Raw genomic sequence first — 24,153 nt, forward strand, 5'->3', positions numbered from 1 at the left:
TATCACTTCCACTTTAATCACAGACCAGGCCCATGCAGGTGTCTGTGCTAAACATGCTAAGCTACACTGTGGTTGGACAAAGTATTAAGGTTAAGCCTCACCGGGCTGTATTTTGCGTGTCTTAAGTACCAGGTCTTATTCCCTAACTTGAGTAAACTAAAGACCTAGTGATCAATGCCATTTGGCTATTCTGAGTGGCCAAAGAGCATTGACCACGCCTCCAGGTCTTTAGTTTACTCAAGTTAGGGAATAAGACCTGGTACTTAAGACACGCAAAATACAGCCCACCATCTCCATGTAGCGTCTCCTGTCAGCCCTCTGTTGTTCCTCCTCCTGTCGGTTCAGTTACATTTATCTGGGCGTATACAAAGGTGCATGCTCAAAGGGTGCTCAAACAAACAAATGGGTTCTAAGTAAGTATTACATTCTAACTTCTAATCTTCGAATGGCTTATCAATATCAGTGTGTTGTACTGGCTCCCACCCCCATAATGCAGTAATACGTGGGATCAAAGCTACTACACATGACACTTCCAAATGTGTGCCAGTCCAAAGAACAATGATGCATCATTACAAACAAGCCACAGCTCCCAGAAACACAGAGCTGATGCCTCAAGGAACACCCCTTCCTTGTCACACCCCTTCCTTGTCCAACCAGACACACACACAACAGAGTTAAAATTATGAATTGAGTGTGCAAAACCATACCTATATTAAATTATCACCATGAAACTTCCCCAGTTGATTACTTACACAAAGACAATGATTTGTTTTCCAAATCTTAAAAAGTTAATTATTATTAAAAAGTTAAATATGCAAATTAGGCAGGACAATATGCAAATATATATATGAAAAAGCTACTACTGTGGAAGGGTTATCATATATTATTTTACTTATATTGATAATATAAACAATTAAATATAGGTATGGTTTTGAAAAAAGAAAAAAATAACATTTAGCCACTTGTTCAAATGCCCCTGTCAAAAGTAGCTAAATGGCTCTTGGCCTTGGGCGCATCAAGCCATCTGTCTGTCCTCCAGACCTTGCCACAATCACATGTGTCCCCAAAGGTTTAACCACTTTCAACCATGCCATCCCAATTTTGGGACAAAACATAATGTTTGTTAATCTACAGTAAATGTAAAAAAAAAAATATATATCGATGGTGAGACATGTTGTGACCTTGTAGATAATCTATTATTGCTATTCATTGTAGAATAAACTATAGGGCTGAAGTGTTTTTGGATTTACCTGGTGTGTGTGTGTGTGTGTGTGTGTGTGTGTGTGTGTGTGTGTGTGTGTGTGTGTGTGTGTGTGTGTGTGTGTGCACACGTGCATGCCTGCGTGCCATGCAGCTGTGATTTGGTCTCTCCCTCGATTCTCATCTTCATGCGGCCGTCAGCTTGTATTAACACAAAAAACGTTCTGTGTGATAAATCTTCCTACGCTCGGATTAGACAATGCTCTGTGAAAGTGGTTCTAAATATAAGTCACACGTACGAGATTGGAATATCCTGAATGCATATGAATCTAAAGTGTGTGTGTGTGTGTGTGTGTGTGTGTGTGTGTGTGTGTGTGTGTGTGTGTGCGTGCGGTGCACGCATGCGCACGTATGTATGTGTGTGCGTGCGTGCGTGTGTTGCCCCTCGGTACATAATTGAATACGGGGAGAAAAAAAGGGGCTTTTATTTGTTCGGTTGTCACTTCTGATGGATGCGCCTCATAAGACAGCCACAATCAGGGATCATCCTTCTTCTCTCTTCCCACTCCTTCCTCTGACTCTCCATCATTTTTTATTCCTTTATATGCCATTCCCCCCTCACCCCCAAAACACTTTCCTCATCTACAGCAGCACGGCATGTCAACGTGAGTTTCACGCCACCGCATGTCACGTCTGCCTCTGTGTCTTAATTGAGGAGGTTTGCAAATGAGGTCTGGGAGGCAGCAAGACAACGTCTAGTCCAGGCGTCTCTTCCGGGTTTTTAAACAGCCGGTGGGATGGAAATGACGCTAGACTAGTACCTGGCTTAAAAATGTAGTGTGGGCAAAAAAAACTAAACGGAAACGCTTTGCACACGCTACAAGTGGAAGCCGCACACAAGGGTCATTTCCATCCACCAGCTGTTTTAAAAACAGGAAGAGACGCATGGAGACGCAAGGTGTTTTCTTGACCCCTCTTGACACGAAAGTGTGCCTGCACACATACTGTAGGCCTACTGTGGCCAGCTCAACGGGTTGGGGGGCGGCCCGACGGATTGGGGGCTGGCTCAGCCGACTGGGAGCCAGCTAAACCGGCTGTTGGCCGGCTCAGCTGCACTCAACGGGCTCTATACCGTCACGTCTGTCAAGTCTTTACAACAGTAAACACGCAAGCTCAAAGCTATCACTCTGTTCCTTCCTGTCAGAATCCTTCCCAACAGCACAGAAACCCACAGCATTCTTTTAAGGTGGTTGCACACTGGACGCGTTTTTCGGAAAACCGACAGAAAAAACGCAGCTAAAAACCGCATCCAGTGTGCAGGGACCTTTAGGCCCTGAAGCCGTCACACCCTGACCAGCTAAAGTATAAGTGAAACACACACAAAAAACAAACAAACAAAAACAACAGGAATTGAGATACAGTTATCTAGTAAATTAAACATTCCTTCCGCTATACCTGGGAGGAGGACTCGTAAGGGTGCATTTGGTTACACACACGTACAGGGCCATTTGGAACCCACTCAATGACACTTGAGTGTCTGCTACACCCACTGGTGTAGCAGTGTGTTTAATAGCAGCACCCTGACTCTGTTTGACCAGAATGGAACAGAGCCTTCATTAGCATCATCGGTAACACCTGTGATGAAAGTAGGGAAGGGCCCAAAAGTTATTTCCAAAATGTAGTGTATGCATAGAGCCCATTGTGTTCACATAGGCGCTCAGCCACATTGCCACCCGGGCGCAACATATTTTCACCCCTTGTGCATATGTTTAGAACAGAGCATCTCCCAGCATGCAAGCTGATGTGTTCTTTGTGGAGAGGGACGTTGAGGCACATCTTTAGACATGTTCATCTGCTGCGCGCTGGCCTGGTTTGCTGCGGTCCTCTGAAATTCCAGTTGTCAGCTTACTGTTGAGACGAGACGAAGACCAGCCAGCGTTTTGCATTTTTATTGATGCTCCTTTGTCATGGTGAATACAGCAATTTATTCTCAGCAGTGAGAACCTTACCATTTTCATTGTAATTAATGTTCGCCAGTATAAATGTTGTCTCTTCAACAGAGTGAGTGTGTGTGTGTGTGTGTGTGTGCGTGCGTGCGTGAGTGCGTGCACGCGTGCACAAAAGGGTACGTGTTGTTTAAGCTCTGTATTGTCGGTGGCTTCAAGGCAATACCATGCTGATTGTTCCTTGAATTATGGCTCCATCCTCCATCCTCTGCGCTCAAACCACTCATTCATTTATATTCATAATCTGTAATCATCACAAATTTAAAGGACTCAAAAGTTGGTGCGCAGTGGGGTTTGTCTTCATTTGCGGCAACATGTACACAATGTGTGTGCCTGTGCGTGTGTGTGTGTGTGTGTGCGTGAGAGGGGGGGGAGAGAGAGAGAGAGAGAGAGAGAGAGAGAGAGAGAGAGAGAGAGAGAGATAGAGAGAGAGAGAGTGGAGAGAGTGGAGCTTGTGTGCGTGCATCTGTGACATGTGTGGGAGACTATACTGTACGTGTGGGTGCACCGTTCCTGGGATGTTTTGAGTATTATATACAGCTATAATTATATCTGTGCTATGTATATCGGGAGGCAGCAGGAATGTGTAAGTTATTAACGAGCCTTAAAGCTCAAGTGGCACACCGTAGTGAGGCACGGATAGTGCAGCGACGGCCTGCGGGGACCCATTCCTCTGTTGCCCTCAAATGGATGATCTAATAGCTGCACTCGGAGGCCTGTGTTCTCTATCTGCTTCCCTTGTATGGTATTCCCTCTACGCTGTGGGAGAAACATTCAGTGGTGAAAAATAGGACCCAAAGGTACTGACGTCGAAATAAAATAAAAAAAGTCTCCTGAAAGAATATATATTCAAAGATTTGTGCCGCATTTTTACGAATTTTCAAAAATAGCAGTCTTACAAGCTCGTAGCACGCCACTCGGTGGCACGCTATGAGCTTGTAGATCTGCTATTTTTCAATAGTTAAAACACCAAAAGGGGTTCCTGTACATAATGGGTTAGGTAAATGTATCAATACTGGAATATAGATCGAACTACTCCGTCGCAAGTATGTGCTTGAGTACAAAAGTATTATTGGCATCGAAATGTACTCAAGGTACCAAAAGTAGAAAGTATACTCATTATGCAGAATGTCTCATTTCAAGTTTTCAAATGTATAAAAAGCTTTTCAAAGGAGCTCACAATCTCTCACCTCACAATGCGTCGCAATGCGACGCATTGTGAGGTTGTAGATCAGCTCATTTTCAAATGGCAGAAATGAATATAGGTGAATATAGATGTGGTTAATGTATGTTTTGTAATAATCAAAATCTGAAAAGTAATGGGAACTAAAGTATTCAAATAAATGTAGTGGAGTAAAAGTGCAATATTTGTCTCTGAGATGTAGTGGAGTAGAAGTGAAAGTATTGGAAATAGAAAATACTCAAGTGCAAACACCTCACAATTGTAAACAAAGTAGAGTACGTAAGTTAATGTACTTAACGGTATAGTTACTTTCCACCACTGTTCTCTTGTGTGGTTTTCACGGCGAGGGAGAAACGGTCCTCGTCGTCGTCATGACAAAACGAGTAAAGATTCCGACGACAACCGTCGACAGAGCCCCGCGTTGAATATTTAACCGAGCTCTTTAAACTTACATGCCGCCATTGCCTTGTCGAACTAAAAGAGAGCAAGAGAAACTAAACAATGCTCAGCAAAGGAGAAAAGAAGAGAGAATTAACAACGGATCCCCTCTGAGATGCCTTCGGTTTGTTCGACTGCGAGAGCGAGGGCTTCCCTAAGCCAGAGAACAAAACAGCTGAACCTTTACACTTTCAATCCACTCCGTGTTTAGGAATGACGCCCCCCCCCCCCCCCCCCCCCCGCATGGATAAAGCATACAGTATGCTGTTGGTAGTGCCACGCAAGACTCTGCCGGATCACAGTGCCCCTTTAATGTCATTGTTCAGAGAGAGGGAGGAAGGAAGGAAGGAAGGAAGGAAGGAAGGAAGGAAGGAAGGAAGATGACTAGGTGACAATAGTTAATAGATAACACTTTTGAGGTCATTATTGTTACCGATAATGAAATAGTATCATTACATGGGTAATATACTGTAATTTATTTATGGATAGGGTTTAGTAAAACAACCAGAAAGGTTTACAATTAGCAGACATCATAAACCAAAAACAATTATCAAAAGGGTGGCAGCATCATGAGTCATTTGTTCATGACGACATCATCATCATCATCATCATCATCATCATCATCATCAGAGAACAGCAGAACAACTTGGCAACACCATCACTACTAAAGATGGAGTGCCAGTGATTGTGTTGATCATCAGGTACGATTATTCTAGGAGAAAGATCTTTTCAAAAAAGTGTACAGAAAGTGTTAAAATTATGTTTTTATGTGTGTGTGTGTGTGTGTGTGTGTGTGTGTGTGTGTGTGTGTGTGTGTGTGTGGGGGGGGGGGTGTACCCCAGGTGTATAACCACACCTGGGGGGTCAATTAGAGCAATGTTAACTCCATAGACACATACAAAACAGAGTTAAAAAATCACGGCACTCCATAATCAGAATGATGTATGTATGTATTGTGATGTTTAAATCCCAAATCGATAGTTTGTTTTCTAACATATCAGCGCATCCCTAACTCAGAATGAATTCTACTGCCTTTGCAGGACTGCATGGTCTTCATCCAGATCTTAGGGGAATAAAACTAATCATGACAATGGTTTCGGAGAAGACAGGGAATAGAACGGAATAAGATTCACACCTCAATTTTTGCCTTTTTCATCTCTTCTGTCACATCCACTTACGTGATCCAATTTTCTCTGAGGAAGTGAATAAGGAGTGTGCTAGATGAGCCTATCTAAAGAGGAAATAGAGTTCTCAACAGGTCCGAAGATTTTAACCCAAACTGGCCCGAGCCTGATCATCACAATACAAACAATACTGAACAAGAGATCGTCCAAATCTGAAGAAAACAAAAACCTTGAGTCAGTTAATGCAAGGAGAGAAGGAGAGAGAGAGAGAGAGAGAGTTGTTGGTTTTGTATTTTTTCTCAAACCAAAATGCTATCATAGACAAACCGGACCCGATGTGTCTGAGGTGATGAAAGCCTCCTGTCTCAACACACAGGCAGCAAAAGACCCATGTAATCATTATTTTAATTTTGGTTTCCTATCCAGATTCTTCTGCCTTACTTTCTCATAGACACCAGTCTTCTTTCTCTCTGATCTACAACAATGGGTCGCATCGCAACATTGTGAGCTTGTAGATCTGCTATTTTCTAATGGCCGAAATGTATAGGCCTATAGAGCGTCGCAGTCCCTCCCCCTTTCAGAACGGCGAGTGGCCCAGGAAATGAAATGCAATGCATTCTGACCATAGGATTTATTTAAAGACGGTTACGCCGCGGACAAAGCCAACTCGGATCGTGACAAATCATGACAATGAACACAATATTTTGGGCCGATCAAATCATTAGAAAGAAGAAAATAAAGGCAGGAGACAACACTATTTGTTTTGTTTTTCTTCTTATAAATTATTTGATCGGCCCAAAACATTGTGTTCATTGTCATGATTTGTCACGATCCGAGTTGGCTTTGTCCGCGGCGTAACCGTCTTTAAATAAATACTTAAAGAAAATCCTATGGTCAGAATGCATTGCATTTCATTTCCTGGGCCACTCGCCGATCTGAAAGGGGGAGGGACTGCGACGCTCTATAGGGTTAAGTGGTTAATGTATGTATGTTTTCTAATCAAAATTAAAGTTTTCAAATCATTGTAGTGGAGTAAAAGTAAAAATGTTGGGTCTGAGATGTAAGTGAAGTAGAAGTAAAAGTACAGAACATTTGACATACTCAAGTAAAGTACAAATACCTCAAAATTGTAGTCGGAAACCAATAGAAGACTTCCGCGAAGGTCTTAAAAACATGGAACTGGCTGTCTAAATAAGCCATTTAAATGCTTGTTTCAACCTGTGAGTTAAATTTTGTATGATTAGAGTTAGAGTTTCTGCTATGTCGGAACCCGATGCCGTGGAACGTCATCTCGGAGCGGTTCCATATGGAGCTACACAAGATCATCGTAATCTACAGTAGGATGGGGGGCATACATGCAGGGAGTGTTAGAGAGGCAGGGGCTGAAATTCCGTAAGAGGGCACTTTTGGACAAAAATAGCAAGATCTATAGGCTCTCAACGTCCCTGCATGAGTGGCCTTTTCAGACTCACTCTGGTTAGGGTTAGTACATTTCTGAATATTGAGCTATCGTTCTAACCTCTTGGATATTCTACAGTCCAACAGTAGAACATCCCTCAAAGGCAAAAAAGAAAAAGAAAACAATCCTTTTACAGTCTCAATATTTAAGTATTAGCTTAGTTTGAACTGAGTGATATCTCCTGTGAACAAGCAGAATTGAATATCAGTCATAAGGAGGATCCTCTCAGAGCTGGGAGTTTTTGTCTTCTTGTAATGTAATTACGTCAAGTTGCAGCTATTTTGTTTGCACTTACTCCTTGTCTCTATATCTCTTCCCATCTGACGTTTGCCCTCATTTGCAGGCCAGATGAGAGGGACACCTTTAAACCCAGGCCATGTGCCGTGTGAGTAGCCATTTTGAAGTAATGCTTTAGTGATTTTACAATCCCATTGAAGATGTTGCTGATTGTTGTATGAATTCATTAAGTCCTGTTTCATTCCCTGCAAGTGGCCTAGTAAATATCTGTTTTATACACCTTTGGTTAACTTTTATTGGGATCTCACTGTTGTTGTTTTTGTGCGACAGATCTATCAACTGAAGGGGAGACGAGGGACTCATCCTAGCCTTGGTACTGGCTCATTAGCAAGCAAGCATCTGTATGCTCTGCACACCAAGTTGGACCCTTGATACAAAATGCAAACTGTATGCAGTTTCCAAATGAATTGAGTGATGCGTAGTAATAACAAAACCCCCCGTTGCGCTGGGGTGCCAAGTGAAATGGCGATTATTCAACAGTGCAGTGTCATTTTCGCCAACGGACCTTCTCATACATAATGCATCCAAGTCATTGCATTTTTCCCCCTCCATTCTGGGCTACAATGCATATTTCATCAAGCCAGTGAAATATTAAGCACTCTTATGATTTGATATTCTCTTCCAAGAAGGTTTCAGTTTATATATTTTGTTCTCAACGGTCCCATCTCCAGTGCGGCTAAACTACCCCTAGATACCTTAGCTTTAGCTGGATGGATGTTTGATTGGCTTGATTTGATTAACGCCCGATACATCAGCCAGTCAATCGAAGAGATTAGGAAGGCTCAGAGGCACTGATCCATAATGGAGGTCACAAATGAACAGGACGTTGGCCCGTTCCATCTCATCCGAGGGAAATTAGGACACCTACAACTACTGTAACTCTATGGGCCCTTCAAAGCCAGACTAATAATATCAACTCCGTTATTACATGGAGGAGATTTCGATGAGTGACTGCAAGGAGGGAGGGAAGGAAAGAAGGATCCAAGAAGAAAGGATGAAAAGGGTGAAGGACATGAAGTGTATACACTACAATAGTGGTTCTGCCCTCACGTCTTTCCACAGTCCGATGTCATAAGGCCATGTATATCTCACAATATTTACAGTTACTAGGAGATATTTTTGTTCATTTGTATGTATTTGTAATACTACCTCAATGGCACATGCAAGGTCTAATTTCTATCAATATTCTCATTGAACTGTCCCTGCAGGCTTCAGCCAAGCAATCTGATTGGTCCAAATATGTTTTCCATCATGTAACCATCCCGAGTCCAATAAAACACAGCTAGCCAAGCCCCTTGTTTATTAGTTGATATGCCAGCCCCCGTGGTGACGAGGGAGCTCGTTAGAAATCCCTTTTTTAAAATATTTTTCTCCAGTTATATTTCCCTACTTTCCTTTATTGTTGTTGCTTTTCAACTTTGAAGAAAACTTTTCAAGTATTGCACACTGTACTGGTATCTGTCATATATGAAAGCCCACACTACCCTTAGGGACGTTGTTTGCTGTGATCAGCAACTTCAATGCTGTTGACAATGCTCATCTGAGTCTCATACCTATTGCATCAGCAGCAAAAAAAAACATATTCATATCAAAGAAGGGCACTGGTATGCATATTACTGGTATGCTGCAATCATTTTCATTATAGTGCTTATGTTATGGGGTGGGTAATAATTTTATATTCACTTTTAGGCTATTGACTCCTCCAATCATAGGCAATTAATTGACGTTTGGGTAAAACGATTTTCACTTATTCATGTTTGTCCTTCAGGATCAAATTTAATTTGATACGTTCTACAAGCTGAGTAGCTATATGTTACTGTGGCCTCTGTAGTGGAGCCCAGGAGCCCAGCTGTGCCAGAGAGAGAGAGGCAAGAGCATGATGCCATTGCTTTCAATGCTTTCAGAGCTTTCATAACAACTCATCCAATTCAAAGTAGCCCCCTGCTAAAAAGAGTACACAGACGGAAACCTGGAGTGATAGGGATGAGCATTCTGTTTCAGTAGTCAGTTAGCAAAGTTAATTTAAAAGTCTTTCAAATCTGCGTCATATGTTCCCGGCTTATTTTTAGAACTAATTTAATACATCCAACAGAATCAAACTTTATTGTCACATTACATTACAAGTAACATGGGTGAAATTCTTGTTTGTGCAGGCTCATCATTGCAGTTAAAAGAAGAAAGTGCATAGTACATGACTAATCTACATTATTTAGTCCTAGTTCTTGTTCAGCAGTCTAATTGTTGACAAGTAGAAACTGTTCAAGAGTCTGGTGGTGCTGCTCTTGATGCTCATGTAGCGTTTGAGAGCAACATGTATTTGAGAGCAATTTATTAAAAGAAAGAGGCACAGTCTGAATTGGTGACATGACATGCAGCAAGAGTCAAAGAAATGAAGACAGGAAAATATATTGTCTGTCTGTCTGTCTGTCTGTCTGTCTGTCTGTCTGCTGTTAGACCAACTTTTGCTACTTTAAGTACATTTTGATACCAATAGTACAGCAGATAATAGGAACGATCTTTCACTTGGTGATACAAGCATGAAATTTGGCATGAACATGCCTCTGGGTCACCTCTTTAACTTTTTTAACCGAGCCAACGAAAAATCCAATATGGCGGTCATTTTTCAAGATGTCCGACAAATAAAAAAGGCCTTTTGTGGCTGTTATGGACAACCATGGGTGCGGCCGACTCGAGACCGGGCACTGCACTCCCTGTGGGTGTGTGGAACGTGTGTGTCGAATTTGAAGTCGGTGGGGCGAACGGTTCTCGAGTTACGTGGATTACAGATGTACACACGCACACAAAATTCGTGCAATATAGCAGATCATTGCAACGGTTGTTCGCTTGGTGATACAAGCGTGACATTTGTCATTAACCTTCCTTTGGGTCAACTCTTTAACTTTTTTAACCGAGCCATCCAAGAATCCAATATGGCGGTGCTATTTCAAGATGGCCGCCACATCTAATTGTTAGCCTACAGTATGTCTACATTTCTTACAAATTTTAGGAAAAATTTCACCATTATAGATAGATAACATATCATGCTAACATGATAATGCTAACATGCTAATTAGCATTAGAAAATTGTAGCATTAGCATGCTACCATTTTCAGTATGAAAACTAAAAATAATGACAAAAAAATAAAACAATATATAAAGAATAAAAAAATATTTAAAAAAATCTATCTATCTATCTATCTATAATGGTGAATTTTTTCCTAAAATTAGTAAGAAATGTAGACATAGGCTAACATTTAGATGTGGCGGCCATCTTGAAATAGCACCGCCATATTGGATTCTTGGATGGCTCGGTTAAAAAAGTTAAAGAGGTGACCCAGAGGCATCTTCATGCCAAATTTCACGCTTGTATCACCAAGCGAACAACCGTTCCAATGATCTGCTATATTGCACGAATTTTGTGTGCGTGTGTACATCTGTAATCCACGTAACCCGAGAACCGTTCGCCCCACCGACTTCAAATTCGACACACACGTTCCACACACCCACAGGGAGTGCAGTGCCCGGTCTCGAGTCGGCCGCACCCATGGTTGTCCAGAACCGCCACAAAAGGCGGCCATCTTGAAAAATGACCGCCATATTGGATTTTTCGCTGGCTCGGTTAAAAAAGTTAAAGAGGTGACCCAGAGGCATGTTCATGCCAAATTTCACGCTTGTATCACCAAGTGAAAGGTTCTCTCACAATATGGCTGTTAGCCGCTGTACTACAATACAAATAGTATTAAATTTTCCTTTCCGTTGGATTAGTCGTCTTTCTTTTGATATTTTAGGCGGGGGTGCGTGCTAAAGCTCTTCAAAGTTCCAAAATTACATACCCGAACCATTATGGAACTGTGAAATTTGTTCTGAGGTCTGAATAGTTCAAAGACAAAATTAAATGACGGACCTGAACCCTAATGGATGCATGAAATTAGTTCCGAGATCGGATTTGTTCCGAGATATTACAGAACCGACTGTTTGGAATTATATGGACGTGACAAAGCTAATAAGCGTCGTTCTACATGCCAGATATAGGCTACTCCATAATGGAAACTACGTAGTAGCCTACAATAAGATACAATGAAAGTAAATTGCATGCATGTTTTCACCTCCATGAAGAAGGGATACATGATTGCGCACAGTGTGTGTGTGCGTACCTTTGATCTCATGGCTGCAGTCTCCCAGGTCACTAAACTCAGGCAGCTGGTAGCTTGGCATGAATGCGCAGCTCAACCTTTTCCTCGTTTTGTGAAGGTCAGACTAAATCATCATGGAAGTTACAGGCAGCGCACTCAGCGCGTTTCTCTCCTGATCAGCACTGAGTACGGGTCTTCTCTCATCCACTCAGGTATTATTATTACACATAAAGATAAACAGTCCTGGGACCCAAAGTAATCTGAACTGACCCGTATACCAGAGTGACCATGATAAAACATGGACCCCTATGGGTCTCGGGCACTGTCGGGTATTATCGGTTAGGGTTGACGCGTTAAGACCTCTAGTCGTAGTGTGCGCCTAGTAAAGACAGTGCCCGGTTCGATGTATGATTGATTGATTGATTGATTGATTATTTATTTAAGTGTCATGCTTCTGAAGAAGCCCAGCCCATATGGACTTACAGCAGCACACTTTTTACAGTTTACAGTACATAAACAATGACAATAAACCGACATGACAGTTTGCAAACAACGATCAAGTGAATACTAAACTGACACCCCAGATCCTTACTAGGCAGATTACATAATAGCCTATACAACATAAAACGTATGTTTGATTGTGTGGTTGGCACAGAGAGCTCCCCTTCCCTGTGTTGATTGTGGCTGGCCTATTTCTTCTCCATAGTTTACATTTATGTTAGTCTGTTGATGCCAGTCTTGTTTTGTGTTTTCATTAGAAACACTTTCCCTATAGCTATACTACTGACCTCCCGTCACGAGCCACTTTAGAGGATGCAACACATAAAGAAAATATATTGTGCTTTGCTAGGGACATTGCATTAGTACAGGCTATGTCTTCACAAGAACACGGTATTTCTCTAAAGCTTGATGCTGAGTTATGTGACGCAGTTAAAAGCACAAGCACATTTTCCCAGGGAGAACAGTATGAGATTTCCACAGTGCTGGGCCAAGCCAAGCCAAAATGAATTGAAAAATTGACTTACACAAGTTCAGCTGACCCCGTAAAATAAAAAGGGTCTCACGGGTCGCTGCAAAACAAAATGTCTGGTGTTTCCACGCAATCCAATCTATCAAAATAGAATCCAATCTTCATTCTAAAATCTGCATTTTCAGAGTTACCACCTGGCAAATTGTATTCCATTCTTGCAATATAAATGTTATCGCAGTGACACTCTCATTTGCTTGCCAACAAGACCGTTGCAGGCAGAACGTGGGACGCCAGCATGGCAGTTGTTCAAACTGATAATATTGGCTAAGGTGCAGCTAATTTCGCCAAGAAGCCGCATCGCTGAAAAGGTCATTTCGCTCCTCGTCTCCTGCCGGAGGAGCTCCTGTGGTGCAGACATATGAACATGGAAGTACAAGCACTCTCGTTCTCACAACCTCTCCCCATGTATCTGTCATCCTATGATCCTTGTGACCTGCCCATATGAATACCTCTGTATCAAGGTCCATACTGAACATCAAGGACGCTGTGTCGATATACAGTATACTCCCATTCATCCAGCCATTTATCACGTCAAACACCTCTCTCTGGACGTCGCCGCGCGTGCTTCGCCTTTCATCTGATTCTGACAGCCTATTCAGTGTAATCTATATCCGTCCACGGCTTCTATATTTGCTTTCACAGGTGTGATTATTACCTGCCGCGATAGCGCTGCGCTGTCCCGAGGAGCGGTGACTCACAAGATGCACAGCAGAGTTCTGGCCCGCTCTGCTACACCTGCAGAACCGAGAGAGAGAGAGAGAGAGAGAGAGAGAGAGAGAGAGAGATTACTTAATGTACTCTCTTTTGTGAATTGCTGCACAGCAATGCAGCATTACCATTGCTGTGAAGTGCTTGCCTGCTGCTGGCAGGCAGTACAACTTGTGTGGAGTACACGGTATAGAGTCCCTGATGAAAATGCTGTTTCTCGGGGTTGGAACACATTTTTTCAGTTCTAGCTCACAGCCATTCAAACAGGACTTTCGCATGCAGAGGTTTACTTCAGCAGAGACGAATGTGTCGAACGCGTTGAAAGAGAAGTGATTCATCCTATCTAGACTGCGCTGCGATTCGAGAGGTCTCTCAATGTGTTTTTCAACTCTCAACTATAATAATAGCCTGATGGGTGCACTTCTCTGTGTGTGTGTGTGTGTGTGTGTGTGTGTGTGCACATGCGCGCGTGCATGCGTGCGTGCAGTTTAGTATGCGGTACGTCACGTGTATGTTTCGGTAACCTTTTGATTGAGTGTGGGTGTGTGTGTGTGTGTGTGTGTGTGTGTGTGTGTGTGCGTGCGCGTGCGTGCGTGCATACATGCTTGTGCATCTGTGATGCACTATGGGACTGTGATGCACAGTCCCATAGTGCCTCATAAAAAATGAGATGTGTGAGATGTGAAAGAGCCTCTATTCATTACCCATCAGAGTTCAACATCACAAACAAAGAGCAGGGATGACTTGGTGTGTGTGTGTGTGTGTGTGTGTGTGTGTGTGTGTGTGTGTGGGTGTGTGTGTGTGTGTGTGTGTGTGCGTGTGCATGTGCGAGCACAGAACGAGAAGAGCACAGAACATGCAAGTGTAAAAAGCATTCAATTAAGACATGCATTGCAAGGTTCATTAAGCTTGAGCTGGCCAATGAAAATGGCCATCCATCAAGGGAGAATGCAGTGGCAGGGCCTGAAAGCACGCGCACACATGCATGCACACACTATGTATGCACAAGAACATGCAAATACAATGAGCTTTCCCACTTCAGCATTAGGCATTTGCGTAAATATACAATCTAAATATTTTATACGTGTTTTGCGATGCAACGCATTGTATATCTTGTAGATGTTGTAGATCTGCTATTATCAAAAGATAGTACATTTTGAAATCCAGAGTATTTCTACATTGCAGTATTGATACTTGTAAAGAAAATGTGAGTACTTTTTCCACCACTGCAGATGAGTACACAGGGAGAGCTATTGCTCAGGGATATGTAAGCTAACAGGCAACCTCTATACTCACTCAACAATGGCCACCAACATAAAACATTATCTATGGAATGTAACTTGATGGCTGGGGCGCATGTCACACAGGCTCTGATGCCTGACACCACTTCTCCTGGCCGGCCGGACCATTTTCTGCACATCACTCCCCTGCTCTCTCCCTCTGTCTGTTTGTCTGTCTGTCTGTCTGTCTGTCTGTCTGTGTGTGTCTCTCTCTCCACTGTATCAAAGAAATGTTCAGAGAACTCTCCCTCTGCCATGTGTGGACTCTTACATCACACTCCACAGGAAAATCAAAGCACTTGTTTGAGCCAGAAAACCTCAGACCCCAGAAAATCTACTGTATGTTAAAGGTTCAGGTTTTTGGGGTGCAATTGCGCTCAAAACATAAGACAAATTACCAAAACTTTGTTGTTTATGTCACAATGACTTTTTTCACGATTGTTAACACACATTTCCCAAACAATAACGGCTTTCTCAAAACCGCACACACAAAACTGAAAACCTCACACACAAATTGCTAAACTCTGACACTTACTCTGCCATCAAATCTATTAACTGTTCCCAAAATGGAACTTGTGTTTTCATTTGGTACACACAGCCATATTATCAAATGGCAACACATATACCATTCATTGAGTACACACAACTAACTTAACTAAGCATTTGCTGCACACTGAAGTAAAACATTGAAAATACAATCATAGTAATGGAACAGAAACCACATGAATGAATGACAAATTACTTTTGAGAATGAGCCATTTCTCCTTTTGTAAACTTTATATGTCTTTCCCTTTTCTTTTGTTTTACATCACTCCCTCCCCCCTCCCCCTCACTCACGTAACCACACGCCTCCTCAATGACCTGATGTTTAGAGATTTGAATACTTGCATGTTGTAAGTTGATGCTTTGAGATTTTATGTGAGAAGTGTATGCAACAACTGAACATTGTGTGTAGTGTTTGGAGGTGTAATTGACATCAGAGTGTAAAGAAGGAAAGCCAAATGCAGACCAAGGGAGTGTGAAGTAGTGCAAGTTGTGTCAAGCCATTAAGGTACATGAAGTGAAGGTTGTGCAAATTGTGCAAAATTTTAGATTTTTGTGTGTTCACTGTGTTAACAATCGTGAAAAAAGGAGAATGCAACAGGAACTATAGAGAGAGGGAAAATAATGTATCCTGCAAATAACCGCCAATTGGCTGGCCTTACAGTAATAGGTGGAGGGCATAGTGACACGTTCGGTAGGATTTTGGCTTATTTGGGCGCCATCTTCCTGCCTACATGTAGGCTTGTAGGATGCTAGGCTACTTGGCTGCCAGTCTGTAGTTCGTAAGTTTGCTTGTCAGTGACACTGGTGTGTACACGGTCACTGCAGTACACCAACTCTCTACTATCTTTGACATGTCACAACTCTTCTACTCTATGGCTCTGGATCGACGGTGGTATTATTATTATTCGCCGTTAGAAAATGTTCAGGTGTTCTGATCTGATAGCCGCCTCCCCTCCCCTCACGTCAAAACAGTTCTCAATGTTTACATCTTACTTGACGAGAAGACATGTGGACATGGCCTTATGGAACCAGGGGGAGGGGGGGAAACACCACGAGAGTGACGAGTGATCAGTCAAACATGTGTTCTCTCCGCTGTCAGCTGACACCCAAATAAAAAAAACCATACAGCGTGTATTTAATTATTTGATGTCTCCTACAGTCAACGCACTGCAAGGCTACAATGGAAGCATAATTCTGACGGCCCGTGGTGGAATGGACAAGTTAGAGTATAAAAACGGACAGGGCAGACCCATTACTGTTGTTATTTTGTCATCTGACACCCAAACCATACAGTGTTTATTTCATTTTATATCTACAATGGTATATGTCTCAGTGAGGCTAGAAAATGTAAAAGCAGCCTACTACTATAGCCTACTAGCCTACTGGTAGGCAGGAAAATGGCAACCAGAATAACCCGTTCTGAGTGAATGCTCATGTGTGTATGCTTCTGTGTGTTTGTGCACTCCTTTGCCATCCTCTGCCCTGTGAAAAGTTTAACATAGAAAGTGTGTTTGTGTGCGTGCGTGCAGTCCTACTAGCGGACGGTACTCCATCTATGGGCCTCGCATCAACTCCTAGTCCCTGACTTCCTCGAACAACCCAAGGCCATGGTGTGCTTACATCTGATATAGACTGCAGTGCGGTGACGAGCACTCTGCCCTTTTCAACATCTTCTTCAATAACCTTTTTCCACATCCACATAATCATGGCTACGGGCGTCTGGCACTATCTTTAGTGTGCACCACGTAGAGTGTCCTAGTAGAGAATGCAGCCGAGTATTACCTGCACAGAGGACATGAAATGGGGAGTGCTGTTTTGCACTGCTTATCAAAGTATACCCACAATACTGTGTGTTTTATCTGTTTAACCACTTGAAACCCTATATAATTCATGGACCGGGGGTCCCCCAGGGATCTATACTTCAACTCTTTTCGACTCTATATCCAATCGCTTCTGTTAAAACAGTCAGTCTGCATGTGACCTGCCATTTTTGCCAAATGCTGTTAATTTAGCTGAATGTTCAAGTATTACGACTTGCAGAGAATAGGGATGCAATAGGTTCATATGGTTAAAAAGGACAATACAGTATATAGCAGAAGCCTAACATCTGGCTTGTCCAATGGCCAAATACCATGCCCAACATGTTTAAACACACCTCACATCTGTTTGTGAGGTGTGATTTCTGGTTACTGCATGGTGCAAAAAGACCTCACGCTCACACAGCCACAACCTGTAGAATGTAAAACCGTGTGCGTGCGTGCGTGGGTGCATGCGTGCGTGTTGCCATGTGTGCGTGCGTGCTGCCGTGCGCACACCGCGCAAGTGTGTGTGTGTGTGTGTGTGTGTGTGTGGCTGTGCACACAATTGCGTGTCATTGCTCTGCATGTGGGAAGTAAGCTGCATGTTCTTGACTGCTATTTTACAACCAAGGTAATTGTGCTGCTCTGTTGGGAGTGCTTAAATGCTATTAGTTAAACCTATTTGAGGAGGCACATCATAAGCTTAAGTACAGTATAGGGTTGATGTGGCCTTTAACAGATAATCTTCCTCTGATTGGCTACCCTGCTTAATATGAGACTGGAGGTCTTTCTATTTTCTACAAGGAGGCAAAACAGCAACAAGTTGAAGTCATGCTGCTCAGAGCGTGCATATATTAATTTAATCACATATTGTAGCCTAATATTACGCAGCCCCTGAGTGGCCACCATGGTAAGAAAAAATGAATTATCTCGTCCGGACGAGATCATTTACTTTTCTTACCATCTATATTAACAAGTGAGAACTTGTACCCAACACATGGCAAGAAACCCAAAGCCACAACAGCTACGTCGCTATTGCAACACCATCTTACACACTACACCCACACACACTCACACGGCAGTGACGTCACACACTTACCTTCGCAGTGTTCGGGACCTATCTCCTCCTATCGCGCCCAACGCCAACACTCAACACCACCCGCCAAACACTGGTCATTGCAGTGCCACCAAAGATGCCTCCCGTCCACACTCACGGCGGCAATGCATTTGTTTACTACAAACATTATCGCCCCAAGCACCCACACCCCCGGAACACTGTTGCCACTGTCACCACGCTAAATTCACCAGGTCTATGCAAGTGAGCACAAATTACATGTGAGAAAATTCATTCACAAGCCCACAAATGCCATTCAAATGCCATTCAACACACACTACGACTCGCTTACAATTCGCGAACCTGGCAACTACTACTCCGTCTTTTCATTGGCTACTAGCTCTGCCTCTCAGCCTGTGCTGCTCTGATCTCCGAGTCTCCCTGACAGTCCTGTCCACTGTCCGGACTCCGCAGCCCGCAGGAGAAAAAAAGGAGAGAAATAGCAGATTTCTGTGTGGAGTTTGCATGTTCTCCCCGTGTCCCCTAGCCTAGGGTAGGTACCCTCACAAAAAACATGCAGTAATCCTGGTCCCTAAAACTGCCTCCCCCTGCGGCGCCTGATGGAGGGGAAAGGAACTGGTTGGAATAACGTGTTCCTTCCACGCGCTACGTCCAACCAGGGAAACTCCCCCCTGTCAGGTGAAAAGGAGCAACTTGGACACTCAGGCATGAAGGAAGCATGAGTTCAAGTCCATTGCTCTCCCCCCATGTCCCCCATATATGGGGACTAGGTTGGTGGATAATTGACACAGGGGTGAAAAATGGGTTACAAAATCATGGGATAAAAAATATTAAAAAAAAAGAAAAATAGCAGATATACAGAAGTGCCGCGCGATGAGCTTGTATATATTGTATGTAGATCTGCTTTTTTTATTTTTATCTTGAATAAATATATTTTCGGTTGTTCCGGTCGTCCCTGGACAACATATTTGCGAGAGAGAGAGAGATGCGGGTCTGTGGCCTAATACATACAGTATAATATTAGGGGACCTTGACATGAAAAGGTTTGAGCACCACTGACATAGAAACACAGTTTTTTTTACAGAAAACTGTTAGGATCTTAATGAGCAAGCATGAGCGAGACAGGAATGACAGATGGAGAGGGTATGCAGCATTGTTGTGTCCCTTACGGTAATGATATTGATTGAAGGACGTACTCACGCCTCACATACAAATGAGTCCAGCTAATTCCCATTTCTGTCGAAGCCCTTTTAACACAGTAAACCATTTCTAGTAACGTGAACATATTACCTGTCGAGTAGTTTTTATTTAACCCGGCCTAAATTGAAATAAACAAATGGCCTCGCAATGTTCTGCATCACTAGCGTGATATTTACATTTTAATTGGCTGGGAGACCTAATCAACAAAGGCCGGAATTAAACCAATAAACATGACTGGAACACGGGCAAGGCAATTAGTATTCTTTAAATGTCATGTCTTAGTATCCGGCTGCTCTGCATAATACATGTAATCAGAAATCAGTCAATCCACAGACCCACATGGGGGACTGTGTAGTCTAGCTGCTACAGCCTCCAGTACTCAATGTTGTACTGTATAACCTGAGGTAAAACAGTCAGAAATGTCATTGCTTAATTTAGTTGAATTATATATCTTTGAATTGAAAATAACCCACACATCGTCAAAGACATTCAAGACATTCGATAAAACACAATATGATAAAGTCCAGGACTTCCTTTGCGTCTCACACAAAATAAATAAATAAATAGACAATCCACGTGGCAGTCAAATCAAATCTACCAAAAATACATCACACAACTAGATAAGCGCTCAGTGGAGAGTGTATCTCCGTCAGAGCATTTCTGACATCATATGGATTACATCAATGTGGGGACAGACATTTGGAGTCGGGATAGATGGGTGGGGACGGAAACTGTGACAATTACACACACACACACACACACACACACACACACACACACACACACACACACACACACACACACACACACACACACACACACACACACACACACACACACACACACACACACACACACACACACACACACACACACACACACACACACACACACACAATATGAAGATTATGTTAACAATATTCTGGGATTTACTACATGTGGTTAATCTAACAACAGGTACAGCAAGTACCTGCGGCAGGACGCTGGTTGTTCTCCAGCCGATGCTGACAAAGGGTGACTTGCTGAGGAATCAGGGAGGTTTTAAGAAGGACACGAAAGGCATTGCATACAGTAATTGAATTGCTGTATGCTTGACCACCTTACTTACGGTTTTGATTTCTCACAGAACTTTAAACGTTATACACTTTCTCTATGATTTGACTAGAGCGGTGCCCGGTGGTGATGTCAGAACAGGCCAGATCCATATATGGAGATATAGGGGTGATCAGGTCCAGAGCCCGGCTTTGAGGCTTTTGTGCTGGTTCTGTACAACCGGAAATGCAGAGTACCCGTTCCACCCATCTGTCTGTGTCCCTTTAACGCCCATATGGAGATTTCTGTATGTGTCTCTCCGTGTCCCTTTATTCCTATGGAGTGGTGTGATGTCATAACAGGACAGCTCCATATATGGACCATGAGCAGGGGCCCTGTCCAGAGCCCGGCCAGAGGCCTTTTTGGGGCAGTTCTGGACAACCGTGGGTCCAACCGACTCGACACCGGCCACTGCACGCCTGACACACTGAACGCGTGTGTCAAATTTGAAGTCGGTGGGGCGAACGGTTCTCAAGTTAGTGGGATTTAGGAAGGCTCCTTTTGTGTCATCCTGCACATAATTACAGAGGTCAGAGGTCAGCCAGCAGAGGATGACCCACGAATGTGCATCACTGATCAAGCTTACAACATCCTCAACGCACGCACACTACAGATTGTGTGTTGAATATTATACAAACAGAACACACATACTCAAGTACACACACACACGTGCATGCACACACGTGCATGCACACACGTGCACGCACACACGTGCATGCACACACGTGCACACACACGTGCACACACACACACGTGCACACACACGTGCACACACACGTGCACACACACACACACACACACACACACACACACACACACACACACACACACACACACACACACACACACACACACACACACACACACACACACACACACACACACACACACAGTCCCTGCCAAGGAATCAGTGGCTAATCTGTTCACTCCACTCAAACAGAGCACAAGGCCCAAATGGCATTTTAATGGCTTTTCTCTCTTATTAGAAGCGCAGTGTCTGTGGACACGTACGTAAGACAATGAAGACTTTGGCCTTTTCTTCCCCTTTGTCATTTCCCCTGTTGTGATCAAGGCTTGCTGTCAACCACTGGCAGGCCGAGTGTATAGACACACCTGTTTGTCCCGGAAAGACATCCCCACCCAGCATTCAGAGCAGAAATCCATCAGTGTCTTTGACTGAGAAGTGCATAAATCAATGCTTATTGAGCACACTTTACGTCTGTGTGTTTGTTAAAAAAACAATGAACCAATGAAAAGTATTAAAAAGCGCTTCTGACAAAACCAGCTATAGCTCCATCTCATGCAAGTAATTGACAATATATAACGTTACAGAACCATCTTTGATGAGGCAGTAAAAGTCGGTGATCAACTATCCATATCAAAATGTTCACACTAGAAAATAGAATTCAGAAGCATGAGTTCAAGGGTGTGTAGAGCCCAGGATCACATTAGAAAATTGACACAGGGGTGAAAAATGGGTTTCAAAATCGTGGGATAAAAAAAGAAAAAAAAGAAAGAAAAGAAAATGGACTTCAAAACTCTGTACCCAGGAAACACTTATTCACAAATACATTTTAGATTTAATATGAGATTGAATTTATCCCAAATAGGCCAGACGCTGCAACTTCCGGTAACAGGGGATTAAGCATTTGGTCCAAAAGGATTACACCGAAGAAAGACCTTGCGGTCTTGCTTCCATTCAGGTCCTATGCACTCATGCACAATCATAACAAACCTGTCAGTGGGGAGTGTTGGCTGGGAGGAGGAGTAGGACTAAGGCCCTATGCGTCCTCTCTGGGGGGGGGGGGGGGGGGGGGGGGGTAACTACCTGTCAGTGGGGAGTGTTGGCTGGGAGGAGGAGTAGGACTAAGGCCCTATACGTCCTCTCTGGGGGGGGGGGGGGTAATATTATTAATGAATAATAAACTAAAACATTAACAATTGAACATTGTACACGCTGGGGCCATAGTAAGTAATCTATGTACATGTTGGGGCCATAGTAAGTAATCTATGTACACGCTGGGGCCATAGTAAGTAATCTATGTACACGCTGGGGCCATAGTAAGTAATCTATGTACATGTTGGGGCCATAGTAAGTAATCTATGTACACATTGGGGCCATAGTAAGTAATCTATGTACACGTTGGGGCCATAGTAAGTAATCTATGTACACATTGGGGCCATAGTAAGTAATCTCTCCCTCCAAATAGGAGTGTCCAGAATATATACTTAACGCCAAGCCTTTCAATGCAATCGGAGATGCTACATCCTACATATTCTTATAACAATTAATTAACGGTTGCACACAGACAATTGTAGTGCTGCTCAGTGCTCACTACACAATATGGGTACCCAGGGCAAAACAAAGGAAAAACAGTGCCCTGTTTTCCTTTCACAGTTTCGAGAGACTACTCACTACACAATCTATTCACTCGTCTACAAAAAACACTCATAGACACATATGCATGCATATGTGTTTTACACATGTGCATGCACACAACTTGCTCCTCCAATGACTGAACACTAAGCCATTATTTGGTTCCTGCTGTGAATTTGTTGTATCAACACTGAGTTCAACTAAATATGTGAATTCCCACCGAGCGGTCTGGAATTCCTATCCAATCCACTATATTTATATTTCAAATTTTAAAACTCAAGGTTTAATAAAAAAGCAACGCTTTTGCACACCTACAGGCGACAGGTGCGTAGGAGAGGGTAAGGTGCCCGGCAATGAAAAAGAACAAACACCCGCACACTGAAGGCTGCATATGCCGAAACATTGCCGTTTCCCTATTAAAGTTTTTTAACTGCATTTAAAGACAGTGTTCTTTTTAAAAACTCAAGGTTTAAAAAGTGCTGCATAGGACAATAAAAACTAAATACACTGTAGCTAAAACACAGACAAACAATAACAGCAAAAACAAAGAGTAAAAAACAATGAAAAAACTGAGACAAGAGAAGAATACAAAATGCAGCAGCGTCAGCACACAAAACAGACCTATAAAGCCAGCGTTAAATCCAAGGTATAAAGTTGGGTCTTACGGTGAGATTTAAGTCTTGATGGAATGGACCGATTTGACCTGGGAGGGGATCGAGCGCATTACATAATGTGGGCGCTGGGACAGAAAACACTCGGGTCAACTCTGGTCTTTAAAGGACTACTTTAGTTTTTTTTGGTTCATGTTTTAGGTCGTTATTAGAGAAAGTAAAAGATGAATGTAATCTTTCTTCATTTGCTGCTTTCTTTCATTTTAGGGATTTTGGCTGTTTATGACAGGGGGGGCGGGGGCATTCGAGCATGGGGCTAAATATGTATTTTTTTACAAAATGTCATAGCGATTTTTTTTTTAATTATTTACTATAGTCCTACTAAACCCCAAGAAATTACATCTGGCCACAAAAGATCACGTGATCTACTGAATGTGTCAAACTGACATATTGAGCCTATGACACACAGTGTGGCTTCCCCCCAATTCACATTCAGTAGATCCTGTGATCTTCCGTGGCCAGATGTAATTTCCTGGGGTATATTAGGACTATAGTAAATAATTAAATAATAAATCGCCATAATATTTTGTAAAGA

This window comes from Protomyctophum parallelum, assembly GCF_964188405.1.
Source record: "Protomyctophum parallelum genome assembly, chromosome: 1".
NCBI classification, from domain to species: Eukaryota; Metazoa; Chordata; class Actinopteri; order Myctophiformes; family Myctophidae; genus Protomyctophum; species Protomyctophum parallelum.